Below are 11,972 nucleotides of genomic sequence, written 5' to 3'. Positions count from 1 at the left end.
TGCTGGATCATGTGGCAGTTCTAGTTTTAATTTTTTGAGGAATCTCTATACTGTTTTCCGTAGTGGCTGCACCAATTTACATTCCCACCAGCAGTACACAAGGGTTCCTTTTTCCTATATTCTCACCAGGACTTGTTATCTCTCATCTTTTTGATGTAGTCATTCTAACAGCTGTGAAACCTCATTGTGGTTTTGACTTGTATTTCCCTAATGATTAGTGATGTTGAGCACCTTTTCATGTACCTGTTGGACATTTGAACATCATCTTTGGGAAAATGTCTATTCAAGTCCTTTGCCCCTGGGAATTCCCTGGCGGTCCAGTGGTTAGGACTAACTGCCAGGGCCTGGGTTCGATCCCTGGTCAGGGAACTAAGATCCCACAAGCCATGAAGCATGGCCAGAAAAAGAAAAATCATTTGCCCATTTAAAAAATCAGATTATTTGTTTTTCTGTTATTAAGTTGTATAAATTCTTTATATATTTTGGATATTAACCCCTTATCAGATACATGGTTTGCAAATATTTTCTCCCATTCCATAGGTTGTCTTCATTTTGTTCATCATTTCTTTTGCTGTGCAGAAGCTTTTTAGTCCCACGTATTTATTTTTTATTTTGTTCCTTGTGCTTTAGGTGTCATATCTAAAATATTGTTGCTCAGACGCACATCAAGGAGCTTTTTTCCTGTGATTTCTTCTAGGAGTTTTATGGTTTCAGGTCTTACATTTAATTAGGTCTTTCATCCATTTTGAATTAATTTTTGTGAGTGGTGTCAGATAGGGGTTTAGTTTCATTCTTTTACATGTAAATGTCCATTTTTCCCAGCCCTATTTAGTGAAGAGACACTCTTTTCTCCACTGAGTTTTCTTGGCTCCCTTGTCGAACGTTAGCTGGCTGTATATGCATGGGTTTCTTTCTAGTCTCTCGATTCTGCTCCACTGGTCTATATGTCTGTTTTTATGTCGGTAGTGTACTGTTTTGACTACTATAGCTTTATAACATAGCTTAAAATCAGGAATTGTGATGCCTCCTGCTTTTTTCTTCTTTCTCAGGATTGCTTTGGCTCTTTGGGGGTCTTTTGTGGTTTCATATAGATTTTAGGATTGCTTTTTCTACTTTAAAAAATGCCATTGCAATCTTGATAGTGATTGGATTGAATCTAGACAGCTTTGGGTAGTATGGACATTTAAGAATATTAATTCTTCCAATCCATGAACACAGGATATCTTTCCATTTATTTTTGTCAGTTTGTGGATTTTGAGTTCAGTTAAAAAGGCCCTTCTCAGTCTAAAGTTATTAAATAACTTTACATTTTACTATTTGATTCATATGGAATATATTCTGGTGTATAGTGTTCTTGTTTTTTTCAATAGTGAGTTATATTAACAGTTTATTGAACAACCTATTTTCCTCCTAGTGATTTGAGATATCACCTTTACCACGTATTCGCTTTTCAAGTGTTAGTCTATTTCTGTTCTTTCTATTTTGCTTCATTGGCCTTCCTGTTACATGCTAGAACCACACTTCTTGAGGCTTTTACTATTTTATATGGCTTGTCCTGTTATTCACTTATTTGTTTTTTAAAAAATAATATATATATATACACATTTTTCCCCCCTCAGAGTTTTACTACCTTTTATATTTCCAAATGAACTTTAAAGTCATCCTATCTAGTTGAACAGCAACAGAACTCTCCAAAACAAAACTCAGTACTAACCAGAAGCTTATTTTTTTAGATATATTTTCTTCCTAAACAACACATAGCATACCATACACTTTGAATACTGGAATTTTTGGCTTTACATTTGAAGGATTAAAATACTCAAAATAACATTAAATAAAGCAGCAGTAGCTATAATAAATTGCTAATGTATCATAGTAGTGTCTCACAGCATCTATAAAAGCATTCACAATTATATTCACTAAGTTGCTTTTAGCAATTAGCAATGTCTCCCTCCTTGAGTATAACTGTTTACTTCTCTGAGTAGCCTGCATGTTTTCTCATGAAGCAAAGTTTCTTGTCATAAACATCCTTAAGTATTGGCTTGATGCTATGATAACAACTTTTAATCTCCTATTCCTATTGTGTTCCTCTATCCCTTATCATACCACTTACTTAGATCAAACTGCGTCCATTAAAACACAGTTTATAGGTATTTTGAAAATCCAAAAGAGTCAACTCAAAAAAACACAGAAACATAGCCAGATATAAGCAAAATTTTTAAAACTTAGTAGTTTTTTCTGTATGTTATATCAGAACTAACAGTTTAGAAACTATAATGGGAGAAAGACCTCATTTGCAGTAGCAACAGAACTATAAACTAAGATTAATAAGTTTAACAAGAAATATGCAGAGATCTATTTGAAGAAAATTGTAAAATTTTAATAAAGAAAATGAAAAACATTTGAATAGATGGAAAAACATACTTGAATGGGAAAACAGTATTGTAACACTTTCCTAAATAATATTTATACTTAATGCAATTCCAACAAAAATGACAACAGAATCATTTGCAAGTTGAAGAGTTTATTTTAAGAATAAAACAGGATTTTTTACTTTAATAAGTTTATTTTAAAGTTCATCTAGAAGAAGAGAGCATGGAAAATTTTGAAGAAGCATGAGAAAGATTTTCTCTGTAAATATTAGAATGCACTGTAGAGCTGCAGTACTTTAAATAGTGCGAATATCTGGCAGAAACAGATTGGATTTTTAAAAAAAGAAGAAACCACTAAAGTACCAGAAGCAAATGGGGGGTTTTTCCAACCATTTTATTATGAAAAATTTCAAAATTCAGAAAAGTTGGAAGATTTTTAAAGCAAACACTTATATACTCAGCACTTAGATTTTTAGTGTTTTTGCTGTGTCACATACATATCCATCTATTCATCCCTCAATCAATCTAATTTTTTTATTCATTTCAAAGTAAACTTCAGATATCAGTATTCCACCTAAATATTTCAACATGTACAGTTGACCCTTGAACAACTTGAGGGTTAAGGGTGCAGACCCTCCAGGTGGTCCAAAGTCCACATATAACTTTTATAGCCTGCCCTCCTTGGTTCCTTATCTGCAGATTCAACCAACCATGGATTGTGTAGTACTGTATTTATCATTGTGAGAAATCCACATGTAAGTGGACCTGCACACTTCAAACCTGTGTTGTTCAAGGGTCAACTGTATATTATTAACCAGAGTTCAAGAAAATGTGGCTTGCACGTTTATAATTTTGGAATTGGGTCTACCCTTGTAAGCATATCATAAAATTTAAAATTTTAAAGGAAAAAACCAGCTATATTAATAAAAAAATGGAAGTTAATAAAATGCAATCAGATTGCCAAAGGTTAAGATTCAAAACATCGACAAAACCCAATCTGGTCACAAGATGGGGAACCAAGCAGCCTCAAGTGTTGTTTGTAAGAGTATGAATGAATTCAGCTTCTTTGAATAGCAGTTTGGTTACATATATCTACATATAAAATATATAAAACCTTTGACCTAGTAATCCCACTTAAATTTATTTCAAAGAAACAGATATACTAGGTTTTCTAAGCACTAGTTATGAGTGAAAATTGGAAATCCAAATATAAAATAGGGAACTGATAAAGTTAATTATGGTAATGTATACTGTAGTGTCTATGAATCCATTAATAATGATAACGGTGAGTCATAGAAAAAAAACAGAAAATTGGCAGATGTAAATCCAGCCATGTGTAATTACATTAAATATGAATGGAGGGACTTCCCTGGTGGTCCAGTGGTTAATACCCTGCGCTTCCAGTGCAGGGGGTGCAGGTTTGATCCCTGGTTGGGGAACTAAGATCCCACTTGCTGTGTGGCATGGCCAAAACTTTTAAAAAAATAAATAAATGTGAATGGAGTAAATATTCCAACCTCAGACAAGGTTTGTTAAACTGCAAGATGCAAAATATATGCTATCTACAAGAGGCTTTAAATTCAAAAACACAAATATGTTGAATACAACAGGATAGAAAGGATACACAATGCAAACAACTGTAAAAGAGCTGGAGGAATTGTATTAATATCAAGCAAAATGGACTTTTTAAAATACTACTAGAAACAAAAGAGTAACATTTCATAATGATAGAAGAACCAAAAATTCCAAAAGATTTAAAAAGTATAAATACACCTAACAACAGAGTCCTGAAATATATGAAGCAAAAACATAAAATTCAAAGGAAAAAGATAATTCAACAGAGTTGTAGCGTTCAATACTCTTCTCTTAGAAATGGAAATAAAAACAAAAAAAAAACAAATGGGACCTAATGAAACTTCAAAGCTTTTGCACAGCAAAGGAAACCATAAACAAGACCAAAAGACAACCCTCAGAATGGGAGAAAATATTTGCAAATGAAGCAACTGACAAAGGATTAATCTTCAAAATTTATAAGCAGCTCATACAGCTCAATAACAAAAAAACAACCCAATCCAAAAATGGGCAGAAGACCTAAATAGACATTTCTCCAAAGAAGATATACAGGCTGCCAACAAACACATGAAAGAATGCTCAACATCATTAATCATTAGAGAAATGCAAATCAAAGCTACAATGAGATACCATCTCACACCAGTCAGAATGGCCATCATCAAAAAATCCAGAAAGAATAAATGCTGAAGAGGGTGTGGAGAAAAGGGAACACTCTTGCACTGCTGGTGGGAATGTGAATTGGTACAGCCACTATGGAGAACAGTATGGAGGTTCCTTAAAAAACTACAAATAGAACTACCATATGACCCAGCAATCCCACTACTGGGCATATACCCTGAGAAAACCATAATTCAAAAAGAGTCATGTACCACAATGTTCATTGCAGCTCTATTTACAATAGCCAGGAGATGGAAGCAACCTAAGTGTCCATCATCGGATGAATAGATAAAGAAGATGTGGCACATGTATACAGTGGAATATTACTCAGCCATAAAAAGAAACGAAATTGAGCTATTTGTAATGAGGTGGATGGACATAGAGTCTGTCATACAGAGTGAAGTAAGTCAGAGAAAGACAAATACCATATGCTAACACATATATATGGAATCTAAGAAAAAAAATGTCATGAACCTTGGGGTAAGACAGGAATAAAGACACAGACCTACTAGAGAATGGACTTGAGGATATGGGGAGGGGGAAGGGTAAGCTGTGACAAAGCAAGAGAGTGGCATGGACATATATACACTACCAAACGTAAGGTAGATAGCTAGTGGGAAGCAGCCACATAGCACAGGGAGATCAGCTCCGTGCTTTGTGTCCGCCTGGAGGGGTGGGATAGGGAGGGTGGGAGGGAGGGAGACGCAAGAGGGAAGAGATATGGGAACATATATATATGTATAACTGATTCACTTTGTTATAAAGCAGAAACCAACACACCATTGTAAAGCAATTATACTCCAATAAAGATGTAAAAAAAAAATACTCTTAGTAATTGGTAGGGAAACTAGACAGTGTCATCAAGGATGCAGAAAACTTGAGCAGCATTATCAACTAACTTGATCTAACTGAAATAGATCTCTACCCAACAATGGTAGAATACACATTCTTATATAGTGCATATGGAGCACTATCATTAACAAATTTTTCAGGATTGAAATTACTCAAATTATGTACTTTAGTGCAAGAGAATTATATTTGAAATCAACAAATTATTATTTTCGATCACAACAGAATTAACAGTAGAAGGAAACTTGGGGAATCCCTTAATACTTGAATATCAATATACTTTTTTTGTTAGCAGATATTCATTTTTAATTATTATTTATTTAGTTAGTTTTGGCTGTGTTGGGTCTTCGTTTCTGTGTGAGGGCTTTCTTCAGTTGCGGCAAGCGGAGGCCACTCTTCATCGCGGTGCGCGGGCCTCTCACTATCGTGGCCACTCTTGTTGCGGAGCACAGGCTCCAGACGCGCAGGCTCAGTAGTTGTGGCTCACGGGCCCAGTTGCTCCACGGCATGTGGGATCTTCCCAGACCAGGGCTCGAACCCGTGTCCCCTGCATGGGCAGGCAGATTCTCAACCACTGCGCCACCAGGGAAGCCCTCAATATACTTTTAAGTGATCCATGAGTCAAAGAAGAAATAACAAGGAATGTTATAGATTACTTGAACTGAGTTAAAATGAATATACAACATTAAAAATGTATGGATGCAGCAAAAATAGTGCTTAGAAAGTTATCGCTTTAAATACCTTGGTAAAAAAGATCCAAAAGTAATAACCTAAGCTTCCACCTGAAGTTAGGAACAGCGGATTAAATAAAGCTCATGTAAGGAAGGAAATAATTCAGAACAAAAGTCAGTGAAACAAAACAGAATCAAAAGAAGGGATTTCCCTGGTGGTCCAGTGGTTAAGAATCCACCTTGCAATGCAGGGGGCGCCAGTTGCATCCCTTGTCTGGGAACTAAGATCCCACATGCCGTGGGGCAACTAAGCCCGTGTGCACAACCAGAGAGCCCATGTGCCGCAACTACAGAGTCCACGTGCTCTGGAGCCCATGCGCCACAACTAGAGAGAAGCCTGCACATGCACCACGATGAAGTGAAGAGCCCATGTGCCACAATGAAAGATCCTGCGTGCTGCAACTAAGACCTGATGCAGCCAAAAAATAAATATTTTTAAAAAATAAAAGCAAATCAATGAAACCAAATAATAGTTCTCTGAAAAGATTCTAAATATTGTCTTTTGCTATACTAACCAAGAAAAAAGAAGATACAAATTACCAAAATTGAGACTGAAAAGGGGACATGATTATAAACCCACATAAATTAAAAGAATTGGAATATTATGAACTTATTTAAGTTCATAATAGACATTAGATAACTTAGATATCAGAAAAGACAACTTAGATGAAATAGACAAATTCTTAGGAAAACACAAATTACCATAACTAAGAAGAAATAGTAACTCTGAAAATATATATATTTAAGAAATTGAATTAGTACTTAAATATCTTTCAGCAAAGAAAAGCTCCAGTTCAGATGACATTACTGATGAATTCTACCAAACACTTAGAGAAGAATTAATACCAATTCTTCACAAACTTTTCCCCAAAACTAGAAGGGGACACTTCACAATTTATTCTTTGAGGCCATTGCTATCCTAATACCAAAAACAGACATACATTACCGAAAAAGAAAACTATAGACCAACATCTCAAATACAAATGCAAAAATCCTCAACAAAATGCTAGCAAACCAAAGCCTGCAATATATATAAAGTATTAAACACCAAAAACAAGTGAGATTTATTGCAGGAATGCAAGGTTGGTTTTAACATCCCAAAATCAATTCTTATAGTGCTCCATATTAATAGAATACAGGACAATAACACATGATCACTTCAGTAGATGCAGAAAAGGCATTTGACAAAAGTCAGCATAACTTGATGATAAAAAATCACTCCAACAAACTAGGAATAGAAGGGAACTTCCTCTGTGGTAAAGGACATTTTAGAAAAACTATCATCATACTTAATGAGAGAGAGACTGAATGATTTCTCCCTAAGATCATGAGCAAGACAAGAATGTCTGTTCTCCCCACTTCTGTTCAATACTGTACTGGAGGTTGTAGCCAGGACAGTTAGCAAGAGAAGGAAATAAAAGACATCCAGACTGGACACGAAGGAGAAAACCATCTCTATTTGCAGATGTCATGGTCTTGAATATAGAAAATCCTAAGGAATATACTAAAAAACTATTAGAACTTAATAATCAAGTTCAACAAGACTACAGGATACAAGACCAGTATTCAGAAATCATTTGTATTTCTATTCACTTGCAATGAACAAACCAAAAATGAAGTTAACATAATTCCATTTATAGTAGCATTGAAAAGAGTAAAATACTAAGGAATGATTTTTTTTTTATTTTATTTATTTTTGGCTGCGTTGGGTCTTTGTTGCCGCGTGTGGGCTTTCTCTAGTTGCGGCGAGCAGGCTTCTCATTGCAGTGGCTTCTTGTTGCACAGCACAGACTAGGCGCGCAGGCTTTAGTAGTTGTGGCGCGTGGGCTTCAGTAGTTGTAGCTCACAGGCTCTAGAGTACAGGCTCAGTAGTTGTGGTGCACGGGCTTAGTTGCTCCGCAGCTAGGAATAAATTTAACCAAAAAAGTGCAAATTATATTGTATTAACCTGCTAGGAGTAGTGTAACAAAGTACCACAAACTGGGTGGATTAAAAAACAAAATTTATGGTCTTATAGTTCTGGTGGCTAGAAGTCCAAAATCAGGGTTTCAGCAGGGTTGGTTCCTTCTCAGGGCTGTGATGGAGAATGTATTCCATGCCACTCTCCTAACTTGTGGTGGTTTGCTAGTAACCTTTGGCCTTCCTGACTTCTGCTGCAGCACCCTGATCTCATGGTGTTCTCCCTGTGAGTGTGTTCTGTCTCTGTGTCCAAATTTTCTTTTTTTATAAAGATACCAGTCATACTGAATTAGTGTCCACCCTAATGATCTCATCTTAACTCATCTCCATTTCCAAATAAGATTGTATTTCCAGGTACTGGGGGGTAGGATTTCAACATCCTTTGCAGGGGACACAATTCAACCCATAACACTTAACACTCTGAAAGTACAAAACATAGAAGTTAAGGAAGACTTAGATATATGGAAAGACATTCCATGTTCATGGGTCAGAAGACTTAGTATTTTTGAGATGGTAATACTACGTAAATTGATGTACAAATTCAGTCAATCCTTATCAAAATCTCAACTGGCTTCTACACAAAGATTGACAGACTGGTCCAAAATTCATATGGAAGTACAAGGGACCCAAAATAGCCAAAACAATCTTGAAAAAGAACAGTGTTGAGGAGACTCATATCCTGACTTCGAAACTTACTGCAAAGCTATAGTAATGAAGCAGTGTATTACTGGCAAAAGGGTAGGCATGTTGACTGTGAGATGTATATATATATTGGTTCCTGCCCCCAGTTCCTGGCACAGAGCTCCTAAATTCCTTGTAATTTTCTTTATAAGAGCCTAGGAACATCTTTTGTTCTAATATTTGGTCTTTGACCCCAGTTCCTGACAAAGGGCTCCTGAAACTCTTGGTTGATAGGAGTGTCTTTTGTTCTAATGAGGCAACTCTGGGTGCGCTCCTGGATGAGAGCTGGTTGCCAGAGAGACCAAGCCATGATTAGAAGCTTGGAATTTTCAGCTCCATCCACCATTCTCTTGAGAAGGGAGAAAGGCTAAAAATGGATTTAATGCCTACATGACGAAGCTCCCATAAAATCCCAATAGTATGGGGTTCAGAGAGCTTCCAGGTTGTGGAACACAACCATCCAGAAGGGTGATGCACCCCAACTCCACAGAGACAGAAGCTCCTACACTCGGGACCCTCTCATACCTGGCCCTATGTATCTCTTCATCTGGCTGTTCATCCATATCATCTGTACTCTTTACCATGTTGTTTAATGAACTGGTAAACATGAGTAAGTGTTTCCCTGAATTCTGTGAGCCAATCTAATGAATTAATCGAACCTGAGGAGGGGATTGTTGGAACCTCCCATCCAGGTGATAACCTGAGCTTGAGACTGGTGTCTGAAGTTGGGGTGGGAGGTGCAGCCTGGAGCCCTTACCTGTGGGATCTGATGCTGTCTATGGGTAGATAGTGTCAGAACTGAATTAATTTGTGGAATACCCAGCTGGTGTTGGAGATTTGCTTGTTGTTGTGGAGAAAAAACCCCACACTTTTGGTGACCAGAAGTATCAGAAGTGAAGTGTTCTGTGTGAATAGTAAAGGAGACTCACAGGAGAGAAACACAGTAGGGAAGAACTGAGTTTTTCCCTACATAGGAAGGAAAAAACTGACATTTTCCACTATATAAACCAATGGAATATGATTGAGAGTCCGGAAATAAACTCACACATATGTGGTCAACTGTTTTTTGACAAGGTTGCGAAAACAAGGATGCAAAAGAATAGATTTGGACCCCCTATTATATACAAAAATTAACTGAAAATGGATTAAAGACCTAAATATTAGCTAAAACTATAAAACTCTTAGAAGAAAACATAGGCATAAAATCATTGTGACCTTGGATTAAGCAATAGTTTCTTAAGATATGGTACCAGAAGCACAGGTAACAAAAGAAAAAACGAATACAGCAGGTGCTTCCAAAGACACTGTCAAGAAAGTGAACAGCAACCTACAGAATTGGAGAAACTACAGGCAGACCTCATTTCATTGCACGTTGCTTTATTGAGCTTCACAGGTACTGCATTTTTTAAAATTGAGGGTTTGTTGCAACCCTGTCAAGCAAGTCTGTCGGCACCATTTTGCCAATAGCATTTGCTCACTTCAGTTCTCTGTGTCACATTTTGTAATTCTTGAAATATTTCAGACTTCTTCATCATTATATTTGTTATGACGATCTGTGATGTTTGATGTTACTATTGCCAAAAGATTATTACACACTGAAGGCTCAGATGATGGTTGGCATTTTTTAACTAGGGTATGAACATTGTTTTTAAAGACATAATGCTATAGCACACTTAACAGACTACAGTAAACATAACTTTCATCTGCCCCGGGAAACCAAAACATTTGTGTGACTTGCTTTCTTGCAATGTTTGCTTTACTTTGGTGGTCTGGACCTGAACCTGCAATATCTCCAAGGTATACCTGTATTTGTAAATTATATTTGAAAACAGGTTTCTATCTAGAATATATAAAGCGTTCCTACAACTCAATAATAAAAAGACAACCCACATAAAAAATGGGCAGAGGATCCCAATAGACATTTTTCCAAGGGATACACAAATGTCAATAAGCATATGAAAATATGCTCCACATCATCAGCCATCGGGGAAATGCAAATCAAAGCCACACCCACTTCATACCCACTAGGATGGCCATAATCAAAGTGATAGATAATAGCAAGTGGTGGTGAAGATGTGGAGAAATTGGAAACCTTATATACTGCTGCTGGGAATGTAAAATGGTGCAACCACTTTGCTGCTTCATGTGAACTATGGAAACTAGGCCAGTGAATCCAGAGTGCTTCGCAAGTTAAGAAATTTAGAATATCCAGGATGTTTCTGTAAGTCATACTGAATGTCCTTGTTGGCAAATTATTCTATGATATAATGCTCTGAGAAGAGAATTCTAAGCTTATTTGGAAAATAAAAGTCGGGAAATGTTTATCTGTTAACCATATTCTAATCCTGATTAATTAAAATGTTTACTTTCATGATATTGTTTAAAGGTTCAGCTTAATTTTCAGAAAATGAGAAGTGGAGATACTATTCACTGACATTTTGCCCTTTAAAAAAACTTTTTAATACAAGATTAGCAAGATATTAGAGCTGTGGTAATTGGATGTCTTTCAGGGAAATAAACCGTTAAAGTTTATGAGTCACGTTAACAGAAAGCCCTGTCAGTTCCACCATTTCCCTTTATCAGTTCATTCTACAATAAACATAAAATCCTCTGCCTAGAGTTCAGAGCACAGCAAGGGAAAGAGGAAAAAGCCAAAACAGAAAATCCAGAAAGTAGTAAGTAGGAAATGTTCAGTAACCTTATGATCCTCAAGCTCATGACAAGATGTCCAGTGCTTTAGTGCACTGCTGGGACCAGCAGAATTTGGCTGTGGTGAGACTCCTTCTCAGTGGCTTAGTAACTCATCTGTGGTCTTAAAGATTCAGGGATTCCCCAGATATGTTTTCTGGAAGGCGTCTCAAAGCCTTTTTACTCATTCAAAAAAAAAAAAAAAAAAAAGACGAAAGCAAGCAACAGCATCATTAAGGGCTTTGGCCCTTTGTGTGGAAGGAGTCACTTGATCGTTCCTAGGTGCCTGGGCAGCTAGTGGAAGCCTCAAGAAGGAACACAGTGTGGGACTCAGGCCCAGTCTCTGAGCACAGAGATTGGATGCCACTTGTTGCTAACATAGATTCAAAGAGAAGAGTGCCATTGCAGCAACATGGATGGACCTAGAGATTATCATACTAAGCGAGTAAGTCAGAAGGAGAAA

Source organism: Orcinus orca, chromosome 15 (assembly GCF_937001465.1).
Source record: "Orcinus orca chromosome 15, mOrcOrc1.1, whole genome shotgun sequence".
NCBI classification, from domain to species: domain Eukaryota; kingdom Metazoa; phylum Chordata; class Mammalia; order Artiodactyla; family Delphinidae; genus Orcinus; species Orcinus orca.
This window is presented reverse-complemented; position numbering follows the sequence as displayed.